The sequence below is a fragment of the Stenella coeruleoalba genome, assembly GCF_951394435.1.
Source record: "Stenella coeruleoalba genome assembly, chromosome: 15".
NCBI classification, from domain to species: domain Eukaryota; kingdom Metazoa; phylum Chordata; class Mammalia; order Artiodactyla; family Delphinidae; genus Stenella; species Stenella coeruleoalba.
Window position 1 is genome coordinate 76,438,016 of NC_137161.1, and position 21,590 is coordinate 76,459,605.

Genomic DNA, 21,590 nt, shown 5'->3' on the forward strand with positions numbered 1-21,590 from the left:
TCATCGGGTTCAGCTGGCAGACGCCTCGCACCCGGCCCTTCAGACCGGAGTTCCCAGAGTGCAAACAGGCTGCACAGACGCCTCAGCTGGCCAGGCGGGGCCGTGTGCAGAAGCGCAGCGCATGATACCTCAGTTCAAGATGGCGGCGGCGGGCCACGTGCAGAAGCTCTGTGCCCGGCACTAAGATGTGGAGCGAGCGTGAGCCGCACAGCTGCGCCAGTCTCGCGAGCACTCTGCCCTCTCTCCTCCCCGCTGACGAGATTCCTATAAAGCAGCCCGGCTGCCCACAGCCTGTTGGGAGAGTGCGAGCATGAGCCGCACAGCTGCGCCGGTCTCGCGAGCACTCTGCCCGCTCTCCGCCCCGCTGACGAGATTCCTATAAAGTAGCCCCGCTGCCCACAGCCTGTCGGGAGAGTATGTGCTCTAGAGTGGGAAGTTGTACTTCTCCCTTCTTTAATGAAAGAATAAAACTTTCCTTTGCGTCCGAAGCGAACGCGTTCTCATTTTATTGGCTCCAACGACACCAGGCAGGAAGACCCTTGTTGTAGCCCGACTTGAAAAGGTCAGTAATAATGTCTGACTCCTTTTGTGCCTACTCTAGTTTCACTTGCCTACAGGGGGCCGTGTGCAGAGTACTTGCACCTAACATTTAGGATTAGAGTTTCCAGCCTGCGTGCGCCGCACACTTCAGCTTGGTGCGCTGGGCCGGGTGGAGAAGACCTGTGTGCAACAGGCCTGCGGAGGACCCGCGAGAACTCTGCCCCTCCCTCCACACTCTGTAAACGAACCCCGCCAACCACCGGTCGGGGAGAACGTGTACTTTAGAGCATAAGCTCCCGCCTCTCCGTTCTTTGATCAAAGGCTAAAATTTTCCCTTGTGTCTGAACTGAATTTGGTCTCATTGAGGTCCCACTCGAAAGGGTCGGCGACACTTGGTGCCACAGTTACAAGAAGGCAGGGATGTGGTGCTTTCTCAGTACAAGAGGCAGCAGCAGTGGTGGCAGAGTGGTGCTCCTGGTGTGAAAGAGGCGGACAGGCCAATTGAGGTGTCCAGAGCACAGGGCCAGTGGTAACGGTGTCCTCACTAACTCAGTTCTGTGGTGTGATTTTGGGCATTGTTCCTGAAAGCTGAACCTCAAACCTGGTTCTCCATACCTTGGTGAGTGTATGAACTACCCTTTACCCATAAGATAACAGACAACCCCTCAAGCAAACAAACAGAAAGTCCCTCCTTTTCCGATTGAACATAGTCAGCTTCAGTGTATGAGCTTTCAAGGATGGTCTATTGTAATGTTATCCAGGGAAGCAATAGATCCCCTTGCATAAAGATGCCTTTCTTATTCAGGAAAGAAGTTGTAAAAGCCTGTGTTTTTGTCCTGAAGCAAGGGTTATCTCAAGTTTGCAAGGTGGTAAGCTACAGCGGAGCCTGTACACAAGAAAAAAATTCCCTCAAAATGCAGCTAGCAATTTGAATGCCTAGAGAGGTTTTTATTTGAGGCCCTGTAATTCTATATCACAGAGCCAGGAAAGGAGCATTTTGGCAAGAAAAATTGGAAGGCCCTGGTTCTAGTTGGCTTCCTGGACACGAAGTGACCTGTGGGGAGTCCCTGCTGAAATCTCACACAGTCCTCTGATATCCCACCAGGATGAATTATTTAAGAATCACACCCTTGGGGTTCCCTGGTGGCGCAGTGGTTAAGAATCTGCCTGCCAATGCAGGGGACACGGGTTTGAGCCTGTGGAAGATCCCACATGCCTCGGAGCAACCAAGCCCGTGCACCACAACTACTGAGCCTGCGCTCTAGAGCCGGCGAGCTACCGTGACTGAGCCTGCATGCCTGTGTTCCGCAGCAAGAGAAGCCATGGCAATGAGAAGCCTGTGCCCTGCAATGAAGAGTAGCCCCTGCACGCCACAACAGGAGAAAGCCTGCGCGCAGCAGTGAAGACCCAACACTGCCAAAAATAAATAAATAAATAAATAAATTTATTAAAAAAAAAAAATCACACCCTTAAACTACAGCACATGTGGTAACTTGATGGATGGAACTCTGTAGTATTAGTCTATTTGAACGTTGACAGATTCCTACCCAAATCAGTCATTTCTCTTTGGCACAGTTGAATTTGAACTGATTTTTTTTGACAGTGATTAGCCTACAGTTTGAATTGGGTCTTAAGGCTCTTCCTGTTGAAAAGCTTCACCCTAGAGTACTCATCCATCTTCCTATTAACAATGGTGGGAGGGCAGGCATCCCATGTGTCTGAAATAGGAATAAAGTTGCCTACTATGTACATGCTAAAATGAAGTAGGACTCAGAAAGCCCTCTTTTATTCTGTCTAAAATTGGAATTTTGTTTAGTGCAAAGACAGTCCCTGTCCATAGAATCGAAGGCTGAGGATAGACTAATAAGGGTGGTATGAAGTCTTCGTTGTTCATAGCTGACTCCTCAAGAAGATTTATCACATGTAAGAAGCAGAGTGTAGAGTTGTACCCGTGGACAAGTTGTACCCAAAAGCTTTTTTGCTCTTCACGCAAGATGCTTGGTTCAGAGGCTTGCTGAGCAGAAAGACGATATGGAATTCTGAGAATAAATCTGTCAAGTTAAGGAGTCTATAACATTTGCTGGATGACAGAAAGCTTTTTTCAAAGATGGGGTAAACTCTATGTTCAGTCTGAGGGAATCTGTAATCCGAAGAGTCATTCTGTGTAAAATTTTTGTTAAGGGCTGGGGTAAACACCTACACTTTGTCTTAAAGATAATGAGATATGTTGTTATGGAGGAGTTTCCTATAGCAGATACAGAGCATTCTGGATTCTGTGAAATCTAGAGAGTTCATCTTCAGACTGTAAGCTCCAAAAGACTAACTCTTTCAGTGGTCAGTACTTACTTGTTTTTCTACAGTTCCTTGCAGAAGTCATGTTGTGGACAGCTATGCCACCAAATCTATTAAGGCTAAATCCAAATTTCATTAAAAGTAAAATTTTGGCAAGTGAAATTGTTTACGAGAGGCTTTGAGCTTGAATTTCTATGTAGCTTCCTGTGTGTTCCAGTCGTGATCTCACTCACATAATTATGTCAAGGTTGTATTTTTTTCTTCCCTGGCATTCCAACTAAGAGGCCAGGTCATCATTCTCCTGGTGGTTCACATGGGTTGGAAGACACTCAAGAATATGTTTAATTAAACTGCCTCTAATGAGCAATTGAGTTTTATTATTATTTTTTTAAACTTTTGTACCCTAGAATGTTATTGATGAAAACTCAAAATCTGGAATTTATTTTGAAAATATAGTTGTTTACTTAGCAAGATAGGATGGCAAATAGGTTGGGGGGCTTGTACTCAGTGTTTGATCAGGGCAAGAGCAACCAGTCATGGTCCGGACAAACTTATCTACCTCAGGGGTCCAAAAAGTGTTCGTGAAGCTTAGATTCCAATCCAGTTCTATTTGGTTTGGGGTTCACATTCTTTACATTTTTAATTGTTGGGTTATCCATTTCTATGCTCTTTCAGAATAAGTTAGTTAGAAGTTAATTAGAAATATAGGTAATAGGACTGGATGAGGAACTTGGGTCAACTCCAGGTATAATTAGTTTTTTAAATAGGTATATTGAGATATACATAACATTTAATTTATTAATTTCAAGTATACAGTTCATTTAAAAAAATTTTATTGGAGTATAGTTGATTTACAATGTGTCAGTTTCAGGTGTACAGTAAAGTGAATCAGTTATACATATATATATCTCCACTTTTTTAAATTCTTTCCCATATAGACCGTTACAGAGTATTGAGTAGAGTTCCCTGTGCTATACAGTAGGTCCTTATTAGTTCATTGTTCTCTAGTATATTCACAGGGTTGTGCTATCATCACCGTAATCTAATTTTAGAACATTTTCAACTGCCCAAAAGAAGCCTCAAGCCCATTAGCAGACACTCCCTACCTGCTGAACCCCCAGCCCTAGGCAACTGCTAACCTACTTTGTATATCTATAGGTTTGTCTATTCTGAACATTTCATATAAATGGAATTTTACAATATGTGCTCTTTTGTGACTAGCTTCTTTTACTTAGCATAACGTTTTCAAGGTTCTTCCATGTTGTAGCATATATCAGTACTTCATTCATTTTGTTACTAAATAATATTACACTGTATGAATATATTATACCACATTTGGTTATCCATTCATCAGTTGATGAATATTTGGGTTGTTTCCACTTTTTAGCTGTTATGAATAATACTGCTGTGAACATTCACGTAGAAGCTTTGGTGTGGACATGTATTTTTGATTCTCCTGTATACTTAGGAATGGACTTGCTGGGTCTTTTTTTTTTTTTTTTTAAATGAGGATGACTAAATTTTTTTTTTTTTAATATATTTATTTTTGGCTGTGTTGGGTCTTCGTTTCTGTGCGAGGGCTTTCTCTAGTTGCGGCAAGCGGGGGCCACTCTTCATCGTGGTGCGCAGGCCTCTCACTATCGCGGCCTCTCTTGTTGCGGAGCATAGGCTCCAGTAGGCTCAGTAGTTGTGGCTTGCGGGCGTAGTTGCTCCGCGGCATGTGGGATCCTCCCAGACTAGGGCTCGAACCCGTGTCCCCTGCACTGGCAGGCAGACTCTCAACCACTGCGCCACCAGGGAAGCCCTGCTGGGTCTTTTTGAGGAACTGTCAGACTGTTTTCCACAATGGCTGTGCCACTCTACATTCCCACCAGTAATGTGTGAAGATTTCAATTTCTTCAAATAGTTGCCAATGCTTGTTATTATTTTTGAATTACTCTTAGTTCTTAATGAAGCCTTTTTATTTTCACTTTCTGTGCTCTCCCGTGATTTCCTGGCACTCCTGTCCTTTGCTGCCCAGTATTCTGGGCTCTTTTCTGGCTGCCCCTTGGCCCCTATTGCAGTGTGTGAGCTGAGATTACTGTGTGCAGAACTCATATTTTGAACTTTCCCTTTCTCCTTCAAAATATAACCATCCTGTATGCTATTCCATTATGACTCTGCTGTGTTTATATATCAATTTAATAAACTCATTTTATTAAGAAGTAATGACTGATAATAGTCTGCTATGCTACCTCTCCCTGGAATTCTGAATTTTAACAAGAGACTGTTTAAAGAGTCTGTGGGATACCTTAGTCTATGGGATAAATTATTCACAGCAAAGTTTAGGCAGGATACAAGGAAATGGTTGAGAAATATGTTTTCAGCTGAACCTAAGTGACTAATCTCACTTGATTTGTTTCTTTTCTGGTACAGCTCTGCAAAGGTGCCTAGAATAAGGAGCTCTTAGAACTGGAAGATACAGTCCTCTTTCTTCCTGTCCTACAAAACCACCACTAAGGTAATGCTGTATATTATTGATTGGGTTTAACTATAAGTAAAATCATATTTAGCACATTACTTAGCCAACTTTCAGGAAATTGGAAATAATTTAAAAATTTCTTAGCAGATTACAGTCGTGTTGGGAAGTTGGTCAAATTAATGAATACAAACCAGGCTAACTATATATATTTTCGAAGAGTATCTAAAGGGTTCTAGTCTTCTCCAAAAGCTACCACTTTGGATACTGGGTCTGCATTTCAGGGATTTATTTGAAGACTACTTATAAATAGAAGATCTTAAAGGACATTTCACCTCTTCTCTAATCAATGGGAAAATTAGGCTTTCTAGTAATTTGTAGTCAAATCAATCACTTTACTCAGTTGTAAATTCTGTTATTTATGTTGTTGCTTCTCCCCGGGCACATACTTGGCTCTCATCCATGTTATGGGAGTTGGCTCTTAAGATTTTGCTCTTTGTGAGAAAAGGAGCTGCTGAAAACAAGGTTCCACACTGTATAATTTCTATGGCTTGTATTAATGCAGGCAGTATAGTCACCATAAAGAAGAAAAATTACCAGTGGAAGATAAAAAGGTATTTTAAAAATATTTTAAAACTAAAATACTAGTTGCATTACAATCACATTCTAGTGCTGCAATAAATTGCGTGAAGCCAATAAAGCAAAACTAACTGAAGATATTTGGCACAAACCAAAAAATGAAATGAGAGTCATTATGCAGTCTGTTACAGGGACATGGCTCGATGTAGTTAAAGCAATAAACTACCTGGGAGTAATCTTTACTTATTTTAAATTGCATATTCCAGTTGCAAAGCTGTTTTTGGCATTTTTGCCACACAGCTTTACTAAGCTAAGGAAAGAATTACATGTCTGAATAAGTCATGTTCTACTAAATATTCTTCCTATCTCCAGTAACTCATAACTCACTTGTATCATAATATTGTTTATTCTAAGATTAATCATGGTTTTCTGCCATAAATTAGCTTTTTTCCAACAGACTGGAAGTGAATTGATCCTGAACTCCAATAACTACTTATTTTATCAGTAGCTTCCAATCTTTCTCGTTTACTTACTAGGCTTTTTAGGTTTTCAGGATCAATGAGCTTTCCTTATGACTAAAGGAACCCAAATAGGTCAAAACCATTGGGATTTGAGAAGTGAACTTTTACATAGTGTTAAGTGGTTTTCCTGGAAGACAGATTATCTGAGGTGATGGGTGATTTGCCAAGGTGTACTGTTCTTTTATATGTTAATAGATCTTTTACCTTCAAAGGAATGTTCCCTTGAGTCAGCAACCCAGAAAGTAATCCTGTCTTTAAAAGGATAAGAATTTGCAAAGTTAGATAAAATCTGGTCAATGGATTACCTCAGCAGTATCCAGGACTATATATAGGGAGTGGGCACCATTGTTTCCTGGATAAGCCAGTGACAGAGTTAGGGCTGTTCTCTTGAAGTGCTGAGGATAGACGGAGGATGGGGAGTTCCTGGAAGGGGGAGTAGGCCCCTGTAGAGAGGACAAAATAAACTTATTCTTGCTCTTATTTAGTTATATTTTGAATGTTAAAATGTATTAACAGAACTGTTTGCATTCAATAATTGAGCAGCTTTTTGTTCTTTTTTTTTTTTTGGTATTTATTTATTTATTTTTGGCTGCATTGGGTTTTCGTTGCTGTGCGCGGACTTTCTCTAGTTGCGGCGAGCGGGGGCTACTCTTCTTTGCGGTGCGTGGGGCTTCTCATTGCAGTAGCTTCTCTTGTTGCGGAGCACGGGCTCTAGGAGCACGAGCTTCAGTAGTTGTGACATGTGGGCTCAGTAGTTGTGGCTCGCAGGCTGTAGAGCACAGGCTCAGTAGTTGTGGCGCACGGGATTAGTTGCTGTGCGGCATGTGGGATCCTCCCAGACCAGGGCTCGAACCCATGTCCCCCGCATTGGCAGGCAGATTCCTAACCACTGTGGCACCAGGGAAGTCCCTGTTCTTTGTTTTTTGCTTTTTTTTTTTGCCGTACGTGGGCCTCTCACTGTTGTGGCCTCTCCCGTTGCGGAGCACACGCTCCGGACGCGCAGGCTCAGTGGCCATGGCTCACGGGCCCAGCCGCTCCGTGGCATGTGGGATCTTCCCGGACCGGGGCACGAACCCGTGTCCCCTGCATCGGCAGGCGGACTCTCAACCACTGCGCCACCAGGGAAGCCCTGTTCTTTGTTTTTGAAGAGAGGGTCCTCATACATTGCTAGTGGGAGTATAAATCAGTGCATCCTTTATGGAGGTCATTTTGTTAACATTCATTAAAAGCCTTAAAAATAAGCACATAATTTGGCCTAATAGTTATATCTAGGAATTTATACTAGGGAGATCATCATGACTGGGCTAAATATGTTTGCACAAAAAGCATGGTTTGTAGTAGCAATAAGCTAGAAACCACCTTGACATCTCAGAATTGGAGACTGTTTGAATAAGTTCTAATAAATGCACAAAGGAGAGTATCAGCCATTAAATGAGCTATCAGGGGACTTGGAGGGGAAAACTTATGCTTTGGGAAAAGGTGGATGAAATATTACTGAAAAGCAGGTTACAAAATAGCAAGAACAGGATGATGTCCTTTTTTGCTATTAAAATATGCATATTTACATAAAACAAATTAATGTATCAGACTGTTAAGTGTGGTTGTGTCTGGTAGTAGTATTGTGACTTGTTTTCTTCCCTTTACTTGTATTTTTTCCAAGTCTATTTTAATGAATATGTATTACTTTTGTAACCAGATTAAAAAAAAGGCTTGAGAAAAATCTTTAATGAAATTCATGTATTATAATGATTATTCCAATGTGAAATACTATCCTTCCCTCCATCTTTAGGCTTGAAGTAGGCTGAGTACCAGACAGCCCGGGTTCTCCTCTCCTGGGCCTCCCTTCTCCACTCTGTCCTGGGCAGCTTCTGAAGAATTGCTGTTGGTGCATCTTTGGGGTTGAGGGTCATTTGATCTTTGGGATTGGGAGTCTTTGATTCCATGGGGATCATCATATCAGCTGCTTTTGTGGAGAGGGTTCTGAAATGTCTTCTGATACTCTGTTCCTTTCCCAAACTCACCTCTTCTTCGTTGCCTTGGAAGTTTTGTGGGTGGTAAAAAGCATGTGTTCCGATGACCTTCGTACCCTTTTCAGAGAGGCAGTCATTGAATACTGTGAAGAGCTACTCTAAAGTTAAAGGAATTTGGGTTCAATTCTGGCTCTGTGTGCCCTTGGGCAAGTCAACTCTCTGCACCTCAGTTTCCTCGTCAGTGAAATAGATAGTACTTCTCATTTTATTGCCTTGGATTTGGGTTGTGCCCCTAGTGTGTAAAGGCAGTGTAGGATGTCAGAATATGTCACCCCAGAACATACCATTTGGGCATATTGATTACTTTAAAGGCACTTTGAAGAAGTGGCAAAAAGGGCACGCTGACCTTCCTTTCTCTTCTTGAAAGCAGGAGGTAAAACGCCCCTGTGCAAGGTGCCCTTCCTGTATTAGGAGGAAAGAAACATTATCACCAGAGACAGGGAATCAAGGCAGAGACAAATCTGTACAAACAAACCTTGTTAAATAAGTCTTTTTTTAGTTACTTTTCCACAATTAACTGTGCTAGCCCACACCCCTTTGTCTTGTCATATTTTCACTGTTCACCACTCTTTTCCAACCTAGTATATAAACTTTGGGCCATAACTACTTCTTTGGGTCTTCATTTTTCTCGTGAAGGCTCCCATGTATATGTAAAAATTACTAAGTAAATGTGTATGCTTTTATCCTGTTGATCTGTTTTATGTCAATTTAATTCTTAGGCCCAGCCAGAGACCCTACAAGGGTAGAGGAGAAATTATACCTCCCCTAGTGCTAATTATTTACAAAGAGGACTAGTTACTGATGTCTGACATCTCTGTAGGCCCTGTGCTGAGTGTGATAGCTGTCCTCTCTCCTAATCCTCAGATCGAGTTTATGGGGTAGTCCCTGCCATTATATTCCCGCTTTGCAGATAATGAACCTGAGACTCAGTCGCCCACAACTTCACAGCTATTGAGTGGCTTTTTAAAAAAAATAAATTTATTTATTTATTTGGCTACTTTGGGTTTTCATTGCTGCATGCAGGCTTTCTCTAGTTGTGGTGAGCGGGGGCTCCTCTTCGTTGCGGTGTGCGGGCTTCTCGTTGCAGTGGCTTCTCTTGTTGCAGAGCACGGGCTCTAGGCATGCGGGCTTCGGTAGTTGTGGCTCACAGGCTCCAGAGTGCAGGCTCAGTAGTTGTGGTGCAAGGGCTTAGTTGCTCTGTGGCATGTGGGATCTTCCTGGACCAGGGCTTGAACCCGTGTCCCCTGCACTGGCAGGCAGATTCTTAACCACAGAGCCACTAGGGAAGTCCCTATTGAGTGGCTTTTAATCCCTGCTCTGTTTTGTCCTCGGTGTCTGAAATCAATTACAAGATTTAAAATTATTTGTTGACACTCAAGATTTAGAATTAATTTCTCTTCTAATTACTCATCTCAAGGTCAAAATTGTCAACAGTTCTTAGCTGCCCACAAGGTGTAAGACACCACGCTGGGCATGTATAAAAAGGACCAGAAGAGGGCTTCCCTGGTGGCGCAGTGGTTGAGAGTCCGCCTGCTGATGCAGGGGACATGGGTTCGTGTCCCGGTCCGGGAAGATCCCACATGCCGCAGAGCGGCTGGGCCCGTGAGCTGTGGCCACTGAGCCTGCACGTCTGGAGCCTGTGCTCCACAATGGGAGAGGCCACAACAGTGAGAGGCCCTCGTACCGCAAAAAGAAAAAGAAAAGGACTGGAAGAAAATGTTCTTTGCTATGTTCAAGATTCCTGGTTTCAGTCTATCACCTAACTAATAACTTAAAATAAAATGGATGCATTTGCATTAGAAGTGTCCTCTGAATCGAATGCAGATGAGCTCAATGGTGGCACATTATGTCTTTTCCATTATGGTCAACCATCACTGGCATTAATTAATTACATTTTCTTTCTTTCCTTGCAAGGTAACTGTGCTTAAATTTTTGTCACAAAGAGAGCTAATTCCATTGTACTTCCATCAAATGTCGTCCTTTAAATAGGTGGGATTTGTTTTTGCTGTTGTTTTACAAACCTTGTAATCTTGCCTACAACGTTCCTTTCTGTTTGGCCTGGCATGTTCATCAAGTTTTTGCAGAAAGTCTGTGGCATCACAACGGGTATCACCTTAGCTTCCTTCTGGAGTCCTTCCAGGTGTTAGGAAAGGCATGTTTTTCTACGAAGATGGGAAAAAATCACAGCTGTGAGACTGACTTTTCCTCTCAAAATGAGGATTTCAAAATGCCAGCCATCTGAAACAAACTATAAATAAAAAGATAAAACTGACTCACTTTTTTCCCCTCTTTTAAACCAGCCTCCTTTTTCCTAAAGTTGTAAACCAGTGACAAAATGAATTGATCCAATGTTTTATTACTCATTTACCGTAAAATATTACAGTCTTAACAAGTTGATGAGTGACTATATAACTGAAAACATTCTTACAATAATTCAAGAAAGTTAGCATGATACCAAATTACTATACACATGAAACTGAGTAGGCAAACGTTACTACTACTATTACTGTACTTTTACCACTATAAGTTAACATTTATTCAAGGACTTAGTATATGCCAGGCGTGTCATTCATTTCTCACTATTATCCTATTGTGGGGAACTATATCTAAACACTTGTTTTTAAACCTCATTTTACAGATGAGGAAATAGAGGTTGTAAGAGGTTTGGTAAATTGCCCAAGATTACACTGCTAGTCAGTGTTGAAACCGCAATCCATACCTAGTCTCATTTGTCAATGCCTGTCTTTATAACCACCATGTTATATTGCCTCTTCAAATGATTTCTAATTAGTTTTCATGTTTACACTAACTTATACTACATAGCTTTGCTCAGCCATCATTTAAGAGTAAAATTATAAGATCGTTAGCCCATGGTGTCAATTTTACCTTGGACATGTAAAGTTCGTTTGGAGGGAACATACTCGGATTTCAAGGCTGAAATGAGAGGTGGATGGAATTTCTTGAAGGTCACGTAATCATTTTTATTTTTAAACATTTTTTTTTTACATAATCATTTTTAAAAAGAGCTTTGTCTTGAGAGAAATCTATCATCATGTTTGAAATGGTTTCGAACTGAATGTAGAAATGGGGAGACTGCCATTCCAGGGCACTTTGAATCGGACTACGCTGGAGAGCACTTGGTGTGTTGGTGACCACTGCTTCCTGTACAGCCTCAACCTCCTTCCTGAGGTCAGGTCTGGACTTCATTTTTCTTGCTGTATGTTTGCACCTGGGTCTACTAGAGGTACTCTACACTCAGCAGGCTCAAACCACGCTCATGATCTGTCCCCTTAATCTTCTCCGAAATCCCTGTTTGGTTTGTAGCATAACCAACCTTTCAGTTATTTAAGATAAAAATACTCAGTAATCTTTGATTTCCCTGATTGTCCCAAACCAACCTAATTAGCCTATCTACATACTAAGTGCTATTGTTTCTAGCTCAGATTGTCTCTAGTCTGTTTACCCTCATTTCTATGACTACCTGACTGATTGGCCCCCTTGTCACAACTAAGAAACCAACATTGGCATATGACTATTAGCTAAACTTCAGATTTTATTGTATTTTGGGTTTGTTTTTTTTTTCCCCACTAATGTCTTCTTTCTACTCAAGGGTTCCATCCAGGATACCACATTATATTAGATGTCATCTCTCCTTAGTCTTCTCTGGTCTGTGACAGTTTTTCAAGTCTTGTTTTTGATAACCTTGACAGTTTTGAGGAATGCTGCTGTTGAATGTGTTCTGTAGAATTCTCTCAGTTTGGGTTTGTCAGATGTTTTTCTCCTGGTTAGGCTGTGCTATGGGTTTTTGGGAAGAAGACTGTAGAAGTGAAGTACCATTCTCATCACATCACATCAAAGGTATAAACTATTAACATGGTTTACTGATGTGAACTTTGGTCATTTGGTTAAGGAAGTGTTTGCCAGATTTCTTCACTGTAAAGTTACTTCTATTTTTTTCCCTTTGTATCCTCTTTTCTTTAGATGCAAGTCACTAAGTGCGTCATACACTCAAGAAGTGTGTGTGTGTGTGTGTGTGTGTGTGTGTGTGTGTGTGTGTAGGAGATAAAGCTGCAAAGCTGCATTTCCTGGAAGGGAGAGTATCTATATAAATTATTTGGAATTCTTCTGTAAGGAAACCTTGTCTCTAAGCCTAGATTTATTTATTAGGTCATTTGTTTATATCGGTATGGACTCATGAATGTTTATTGTATACTTTGGGTTAACATCCAATACTACACTAAATTATTACAGCTTTGACCACTGAAGATCTTTCAGATTGGCTCCTGCATTCTTTTTTTTGTTTTAAATGTCCCTATCTTTTTGTTTTTTGAGTACTTAATTTTTTTGGCAGTACAAGATGTTCTGGGCTCATTTTGTATCTTCCCTGCCCTAGCCTCAGACTCAGCCATATTCCAAGGAGCCCTGGTTCCTTTTATTGGGGAATGGTGTTAGAAATTAAGATGTGGGTACGTGGTGTGCTCATTGCTACTGGAATGTCATTGCTTCTAGGCCCTCCCAGCTGACAGAGCCAAGAAATATGTGTGTGTATACTAACTCATGACTACACACATATCTGTAATGATTTCTGTCTACTTGTGTCTATAATACGCTAAAAGGGAATTCAGGATAATGTCTCAGAATTTAGCACCCAGTGGTTTATTCTAGCCTTTCCCTCCTGCTTATCTGTAATTTCCCTCACCGATAGTGATAAACCTGGCTCCCACAGTCCACCATCTGTTTACCCATTAGTTCAGTCCCAGTGTACATGTGAAATGGTTTCAGAATTTTTAACCTGTAACCCTGTGAGAAACAACTTTACCAACTAGAGTACCATATTTATGTAGATTTCCATTTGTCTCTTGCCTTACATTTTCCAAAGTTACTTAGATGAGTGATTCTTTTCTCCAACCCTGTTCATATATCTGTAAAACATTTCAATTATTTTGTCACAGTCTGTGTTTCATCCTGTGATCCTTCCATCTCCTGGTTGATATTTAAAGAAAAAAAATCTGCATACATTGCAGTTCACCGTTTGTGATGTAAAGCTCTACGGTTTTTGACAAATGCACAGAAAAATGTATCTACCCTAGTTCCATACAGAATAATGCTATCACCCTTAAATTACTCTTTGCTTCCCCTTTGTAGCCCCCTTCTCACCCACTCCACAGTTTTACTTTGCCTAAAATTTGCCTGTGCTCCTCTACTGGTGTCTGACTCTTCCAATGAAAGATGGCTCAAACATCTTCTCTTCTGTGAATTCCTTCTTTTGCATTCTTACCTTCCAATGCCACAACACACACATTGCTACTCAAATAATAATCATTACTAAGGTTCCTATAGTACTTTGATTCTATTACAGAATTTAAATGTTATAATGAAATTATTATTGTCATTTTTTGTCTTCTCTATGCCATAGTCAGCTCCTTGGGACCAGGGACTATGCTTTATTCATTGTTATTTCTCAAGAGCTTGGATTACAGTTTGTGTTCATTAAATGTTTGTGGTTTTCTGAGTTGGATATGTTATAGCTAATATTCAAATTAATCAGCTAATTAAACTGAACAAGTGTTTATTGAGCACCAGATAAGTTCTTGGCAGTTTAATATGTGCTGGCTGTGAGGAATACAAAATGAGTATCCTATTTAAAAATTTCTGTGGGTTTATAGTATCATTGAAACAATACTTAGTGGTTGATGCTGATGTGTTTGTGGTAGGAGGTTGGATCTGGGGGTGAGGAGGGGTCCTACTTTGGTACTTTGGGCAGGCAGAATTTCAGCGGTCCAGAATTTGGTTTAGGGTATCAGGAAAAGAAATATCAGTTCAGAAAAATAAACAGAAATAAATATGACAAAAACAAAAAGCCAAGGTAACTAGCTCTTTTTGTGTCTCCTCTTAAAAGGGAAATGACAGACTCAGGGGCCCCACGGCTTACCTGCCTTGCTATATTTATGCTGGCAAAGGCAGCTCATGTGCGTTGGATAATAAAGAATTTGTCTGTTTTTGTCTCAGGTTCCTGGCACAGAGCTTCTAAAATTGGAATTTCCCAAATGAAAAGAGTATCTTTTTTAAAAAAATAATTAATTAATTAATTTTTGGCTGCGTTGGGTCTTCGTTGCTGTGCATGGGCTTTCTCTAGCTGCAGTGAGCGGGGACCACTCTTCATTGTGGTGTGCGGGCTTCCCATTGCGGTGGCTTCTCTTGTTGCGGACCATGGGCTCTAGAGCACAGGCTCAGCAGTTGTGGTGCACGGGCCCAGCTGCTCCGCGGCATGTGGGATCCTCCCAGACCAGGGCTCGAACCCATATCCCCTGCATTGACAGGCGGATTCTTACCCACCGTGCCACCAGGGAAGCCCAAGAGTGTCTTTTTTATTCATGAACCCCCTGTCACACCTGAGTTTATGCTAATAAGATGACTCCTAGTTAGCCCCTGGATAGCTTCAGGATGGGAGCTGGTCCCCAGAAAGGCTGACCATATGACTAGAGGGTTTGACTTTGAGCCAGCTTGACCTCTAGGCAGCAGGGGGATTGGAGATTGAGTTTAATCACATGGCTAGTGATTTAATCAATCGTGTTGACACAGTGAAACCCCAGTAAAAACTCTGGACACCAGAGCTCAGTGGAGCTTCCTGGTTGTTGAACACATCCACGTACTGGGAGGATGAAATGCCCTGATTCCACTTGGAGAGGGTATGGAAGATTTGCATTGGGGACCCTCCCATACCTCATCCTGTGTGTCTCTTCATTTGGCTGGTTCGGATTTGTATCCTTTGTAATAAAATTGTCATCATAAGTATAACACTTTCTGGAGTTCTGTGAGTAATTCTAACAAATTGTCAAGCCTGTCATGGGAACCTTCAAATTTATAGTCAGTCAAAAGCATAGGTAGTCTGAGACACCCTGAAGCACAGTTAGCATCTGAAGTGAGGAGAATCTTACAGAGCACTGAGCCTTTAACTTGTGCATCTGTGCAAGCTGCAGGTGGTAGTGCCAGAATTGAATTGCAGTAACCAGTTAGGGTTGGAACAGAATATTTGTGCCACCAATGAGTGAATACAGCATCAAGGGTTGAATTCCAGGCTTGATGTCAGGGGAGAATGAAGTTTGAGGAACTGGTCTCTTAAGCTTCTTCAAATCACAGCTTGTGGGTTTCTTACTACTTGTATCATGGTGAAGGCAGATGAGGGGTGCTATAGCAGAATGTTTGTGTCCCCCCCCGCCCCCCAAATTCATATGCTACATTCTAGTATCCAGTGTGTTTATATTAGGAGGCATGGACTTTGGAAGGTAATTAGGTTATGGGGGTAGAACCCTCATGAATGGGATCAGTGTCCTTATAAAAGAGACCCCAGAAAGCTCCCTTACCCCTTCCACCATGTGGGGATACAGTGAGAAGACAGCCATCTATGAACCAGGAAGTGGGTTCTCACCAGACACTGAATCAGTGAGTCTGTATTTTCCCCGTGGATGGATGTTCCAGGCTTCGGGGGCCACGGCCTGTGGGACCTTCCCACTTAATGCCTTATATAGGGAGGTTCATAGTTCTTAATGGTCATGGTAGTAGGTGTTTATTTTTTTCTTCTCTAAAGTTAAATGTTATTGATATCCAAATGCTGTGTTGCTGAAAATAATTGCATTACCAAAATCCAGCTTTATGCTGACAGACCTAATTCTGACTGAATGTAATTTACAAATCAATAAACTGTTATTATCTAAAGTTCCATGCCAGGATCTGAATAGTGCCCTAATTTAATATGACTTAACACAATTCTATATTACATTTCTATCCTTGTTCTGTCAGCTCAAAGAAAATACAACCATGTTTGAGGTGGTGACACCCGGGGTTATTGCCTGACTTCTTTGGGTGTGATTTTTGGAAACAAGGTTGCAAAGGTGGAAAACATGCCTGTGGGGCCTCTCAGCTTGTTTCTTACTCTTTCTGTTTCCCACTTGGCCTTTAGCTCCCACAAGACCTTCCTTTGTCAGGAGAACAGCCATCTTCCAGGAAGAAATGGCTCATAATAGTGACACCTTTCCCAAGGGCATTTGCATTTTAGCAAGAAACTCTTGAACACCTAAAAGTCATCCAGGTGCAAAGGCAAGGGTTGGAATGTGCTGGGTGGAAAAATGCCCCAGGAGCAAAGAGGTGGCACAGACCCAATATCAGCAAGGCCTGGGTTCAAGTTTTAGTTCTGCTGCCCTCTGGCTTTGTAAGCTTTGGTAAGTTTGTTTTTGATTTTTTTTCCCCAATAACTTTATTTTATTTATTTATTTTTGGCTGCATTGGGTCTTCATTGCTGCGCACGGGCTTTCTCTAGTTGTGGTAAGGACTCTTTTTTGAGGTACACGGGCTTCTCACTGTGGTGGCTTCTCTTGTTATGGAGCACGGGCTCCAGGCACACAGACTTCAGTAGTTGTAGCATGTGGACTCAGTAGTTGTGGCTTGTGGGCTCTAGAACACAGGCTCAGTAGTTGTGGCTCATGGGCTTAGTTGCTCCGTGGCATGTAGGATCTTCTGGGACCAGGGCTCGAACCTGTGTCCCCTGCATTGGCAGGCAGATTCTTAACCGCTGTGCCACCAGGGAAGTCCCACTTCATTAAGTTTTTTTAACTCCTCTGGGGCTCACTATCTTCACTTGTAACACATGGGGAAGGTAGAAGTAACATTTACTGAGTGTTTTATACAGTGATCTCATTTAGTCCTGTCCACACCTTTATATAGCATGCATTATTATTCCCATTTTACAGGAGAGAAAACTGAAGCTTGGTGTATAGAAATTACCTAAGAATATGGATCTGCTGGTAAATGAGAGAGCTTCTGAATGTTTCTGAAACTAGTTGAGTGGTCCACATGAGAGGATGAACTGTCCTTACTCCCTCTGCCACACCTACGCAGGGGGCTTTGGGCAACCATGAACAGTTTTGGCAAGAGATGGGAAGGCAGGCTTCCATCAGCTCCTCAGAGGAGGAGTAGGTATGGGACTGGGATGACACCAAATCCAAGGTCATTTGTCCACTGACATTCCTCCTTCCTCCTTGATAACAGGACCCACCCTTGTTCAGATGGCATAAGGCAGCTGTGGTCATCTCATTCCCCTATGGTAGATCTGTATTGCCTAACAGCTCTCCTTACAACTAGCTGTGACCATCTGTCCCAGTTTTGGACAATGAGACCTACTGGACAGTCTGCTGGGGGACTTTTGGAAAAGATAATTTCTTCTAATAAAAATAGGTATGGGAAGAGGCTCCCTTCCTTCCCATCCTCTGAGTGGTGTTGTGGGAAGACCTATTTTTAGAATGGCTGCAGTCACATTGTGATGATGAAGTCATGGCAAGGAGAGTCACAGAGATGCTGAAACACCCTGGTAGAGCTTCTTTCCAGGTTTCTATTTAGATGAGCTAATTACATGTCTCTATCACCACTCTTGGTCCCATATTCTGTTACTTGCAGCTGAAGCCACCCTATCTGATAGTCCTGGTCTGCAGGAGTCTGCATCCTCCCCAACCTTCCACCCCTGAGAGTCCTCTCCTAGGGATTTCTGCTAGTGATGACTCTATGAATTTTCAGGCTAGAATTTCCCAGTGGGCTGGGTCCTGTGAGGTACACATATCTTTAGCAGACAGGAGTTCCTGGAGAAAAGCTAGGCTGTCCCTTATTCATAGGGAATGAAGAACAAGAGAGCAAGGCTGGCTTCTTCTTCTTTTTTTAAATATTTTTAAAATTTTCTTTATTTTATTTATTCATTTTTGGGGGCTGAGTTGGGTCTTCATTGCTGAGTGTGGGCTTTCTCTAGTTGAGGCAAGCGGGGGCTAGTCTTCATCGTGGTGCTTGGGCTTCTCACTGTGGTGGCTTCTCTTGTTGCAGAGCATGGGCTCTAGGCGTGTGGGCTTCAGTAGTTGTGGCACGTGGGCTCAGTAGTTGTGGCACACAGGCTTAGTTGCTCTGCAACGTGTGGGATCTTCCTAGACTGGGGCTTGGACCCATGTCCCCTGCATTGGCAGGCGGATTCTTAATCACTGCACCACCAAGGAAGCCCCAGGGCTGGCTTCCTAATTGCAAGGCTTAGTGCAAAATAAAAATCTGGCACCCCTTGTTCAAAAATTGTAAAGAATTTCAAGACAGTAACAGCAGACCATTAAACCAAGTGTGAGGCTCCTCTGAGCAGGGGACCCTGTATGACTGTTCAAGTCATTTGTTCATGAAGCCATCCTTGCAAGAGAGAGGCAGATGAGAGTTGCTGCCTTCTGGCCAGAATCCAGCCACATGGTTCTCTATTGGTGGGGAAGGAGGTTTCTAGTGTCTAACAATTCCTGCTGAGTTGTTTCCTACTCAGTTTTCTAGTAAGACTATCTCTTTGGAGCTTATGTTTTCTTGGTCTGGGTCCCATAATTTTGGCATATTTGTTCTGATATGTTTTTACTCCAAATTTCCACAGGAGGAAAGGGAACTAAAATTATTGAGCCCCTTTGCATCAGGCATTTTCATGTGTATTATCTCTTTTATCATCACACTCTTTAGAGGAGAAGTGTTTTATATCCCTGTTTTACAGATGAGCAAATCAAGATACAGAGTCATGAAGTGATGGGAGGTGTGGTTGGGGTTTCACCCTGAGCTGGTCCATTTCCAAAGTTTGGACTCTTTCCTTTGCATCACCATGCATCTTCTCCTCTCTTGGTTACCTCTTCCTACCCTGTAAAGCTCCAATAACACTCTTAGTTTCCATGAGCCAGTTCCCTCCATCCCAAGTGAAGTGGAAGCATTATGTCTTGTTCAGCCTTCTCTGTCCACAGCGGGGGATGTTTTAGCAATTACTTTACACTCTGTTTAATCCCATAGGAGTCATCACTGTTGGAGGCTAACAATAAAACAGGCTCATTGGAATTTCCTGAAGGTAAGGCTCTCCTCTAAACAGTTTCATTGTGCTAAACTGTAATGGCAGAGGTTGCTCCTCTCCATGACAACTTTGATTGGCAGGGAAATCCAGACTGCAGGCTGGAGCCAAACAGTCTCTTCTTTTGTCACAAGGATTGGGCCATGTTCCAGGCACCATTCCAGTGTGAGAGGCAAAGCTGATAAATGTCCTTGATAATCACCTTCCCCCAAACTTCCAATCCATCTCTTTGCATTTCATAAATATTTCCTGAATGTCCACTCTAACTGCTGTGCTGCCTTAAGACCAGAGAGTTGAAACAAAGTCTCTGCCCTGAAGGACTTCACTATTTAGTAAAAGAGAAAGACAAGTTAATATGCATAGTACAGTACAACAGTAAAAATGTGTCAAAGAAAAGGGACAGATTACTTTTCTGCAGGGAATCCGAGAAGACTTTCTAGAAAAGGAGATCTCCAGGTTGGATTTTGAGAGATTAGTAACAGTTTTTCAAGTAAAATAAGCATGAGGGTAGAGGACTTCCTAAGCAGAGGGAATGGCGTATACAAAGGCATGAAGCAGCATGTGTGTAATAGTTAGCTATCACTGTGTAACAAATCACTGAGAAACTCAGTGGTGTCAAATGATAATCATTATTTCTCATGGGTTTTCCTGTACAATGGTGGATTTAGCCTGTGCTTAGTTGGGAACTGGCTCCAAGTGGAAACGTGTACTCTATCAATTCTGCTACATTCAGCTGGCAAAAGCAAGTCATGTGGCAGAGTCCAGAGTCAAGGGGTGGGGAACAAAGCCCTGCCCATGATGGGTGAGGACTGCAAACTTAAAGGGCTGAGGGTATAGATACAAGGACAGGTGAAGATTTGGGGCCATTAATTCAGTTTACCAAGGAAGAGTTTCTCAACAGTGACAGTATTGACATTTTGGACTGGATTATTACTTTCTGTGGGAGGGTGTCCTGTGCACTGTAGGACGTTTAGCAGCATCCCAACTTCCACCTGCAGATGCTTGGAATAGCTCTGCTTGTGACAATCAGAAATGTCTTCAGAGTTTCCAGATGTACTGTGTGTGTGGTGTAAAATTGCCCCTCTTTGGGAACCACTGTACCATTGTATGTTCAGAAAACTCAAAATATTCTAAAATTGTTGGAGTGTAAGACGTGAAGTAAGGAAATAAAGGGCAGGGGAAGAGGAGTGAAAATGACTAAAGATACAGCTGCAGAGGCAGGTAGAGGCTGATTTTGGTGGGATCCCATAGGCCAAAATTAGGAACTTAGGTTTTATCAAAGGACATCAGATTTGGGTTTTGGGAAATTGACTCTGGTGTGTGGTGACCCCATCAGCTGACCCCATCATTCTTGTTGTCAGTCAGTGGCCGGTCTTGGTACAGGGCTTTTCTGGGGACACAGATGCTGAGCAGTGGCAGCTCTCTTAGCCCTCTGGGGGTATAAGGAGTGAAGCCACTCACACAAAGGCTCACAGGTCTGAGTGCTTCATGTGCCACGGAGCACTGGTTTATCTCCACGACTGTATAAAGATTAATGATAGCCTTTTTCTGAGACATTTTGCTCCTGGGTCTCAAGGAATACATTGTTCCAGTAATTTCTTTGATTTTTCTCATCAGGGGATGATGCAGCTGAGTAATAGCATTCATATAAATACTTTTTTGCCTTTCAGAGAACATACACCCTTCTGAATTATACACTGCAATTTAGAAATTACACTTACATGTGGAATATTACGGTTTGGTGTACTTATTAGGGAGGCTGGCATCCGTCCTTCAGTTAAAGATCCCTGGGTATTTCTATTATGGTGTAAATTAGCTAGTATTTTTCTGAGTTCATTATTGCTATTTTTAACGTCCATTATTTATTTATAAGGTATTAGAGGTACACTCAGGTTCATGGCCTTACAAGAGAAATGCCTTCTGGTTAACTTGGCATCGCAGGGCTTAGCACAGAGGCACAATTTATTTGAAATCAGAATTCTTTCAAGTTGATTTGATGGTAATGGTTTATAGCACAAACACATAGAAGGTGTGTCTTCTTTCTTTTTGAATTTTTGTTGAAAGGGGCAGAATCTTATGAGAAGGGAGTGCTTCCCAAATGGTATAGACAACTGGTTTCATTTTATAATGGGGGCTCCATAATGCCTTGTGGGACTGTTACTCTTCCTGTATGAAGTGATTAGTGCTTGGGGGGATGAGATTTGGGTTATGTGGTGTTTCTAACCCTGCCAGAACATTGTTTCCCAAGCGTGCTGGATCCCATGAATTACCCGATGTGC

General features: G+C 42.2%; 1 long non-coding RNA gene across 2 annotated transcripts in view; it reads left to right on the forward strand.

Moving 5' to 3' along the window:
- The first annotated feature begins 341 nt into the window (after window positions 1-341).
- LOC307198197 overlaps window positions 342-21,590 on the forward strand; it is a 422,507-nt gene continuing 401,258 nt past the window's right edge. The window contains exons 1-3 of one of the 2 annotated variants that reach the window (XR_013831577.1): window positions 342-562; window positions 5,248-5,332; window positions 19,257-19,311. This is a non-coding gene — a long non-coding RNA (uncharacterized lncRNA). The remainder of the gene's footprint in view (window positions 563-5,247; window positions 5,333-19,256; window positions 19,312-21,590) is intronic. The other variant, XR_013831578.1, reaches the window with a different exon arrangement.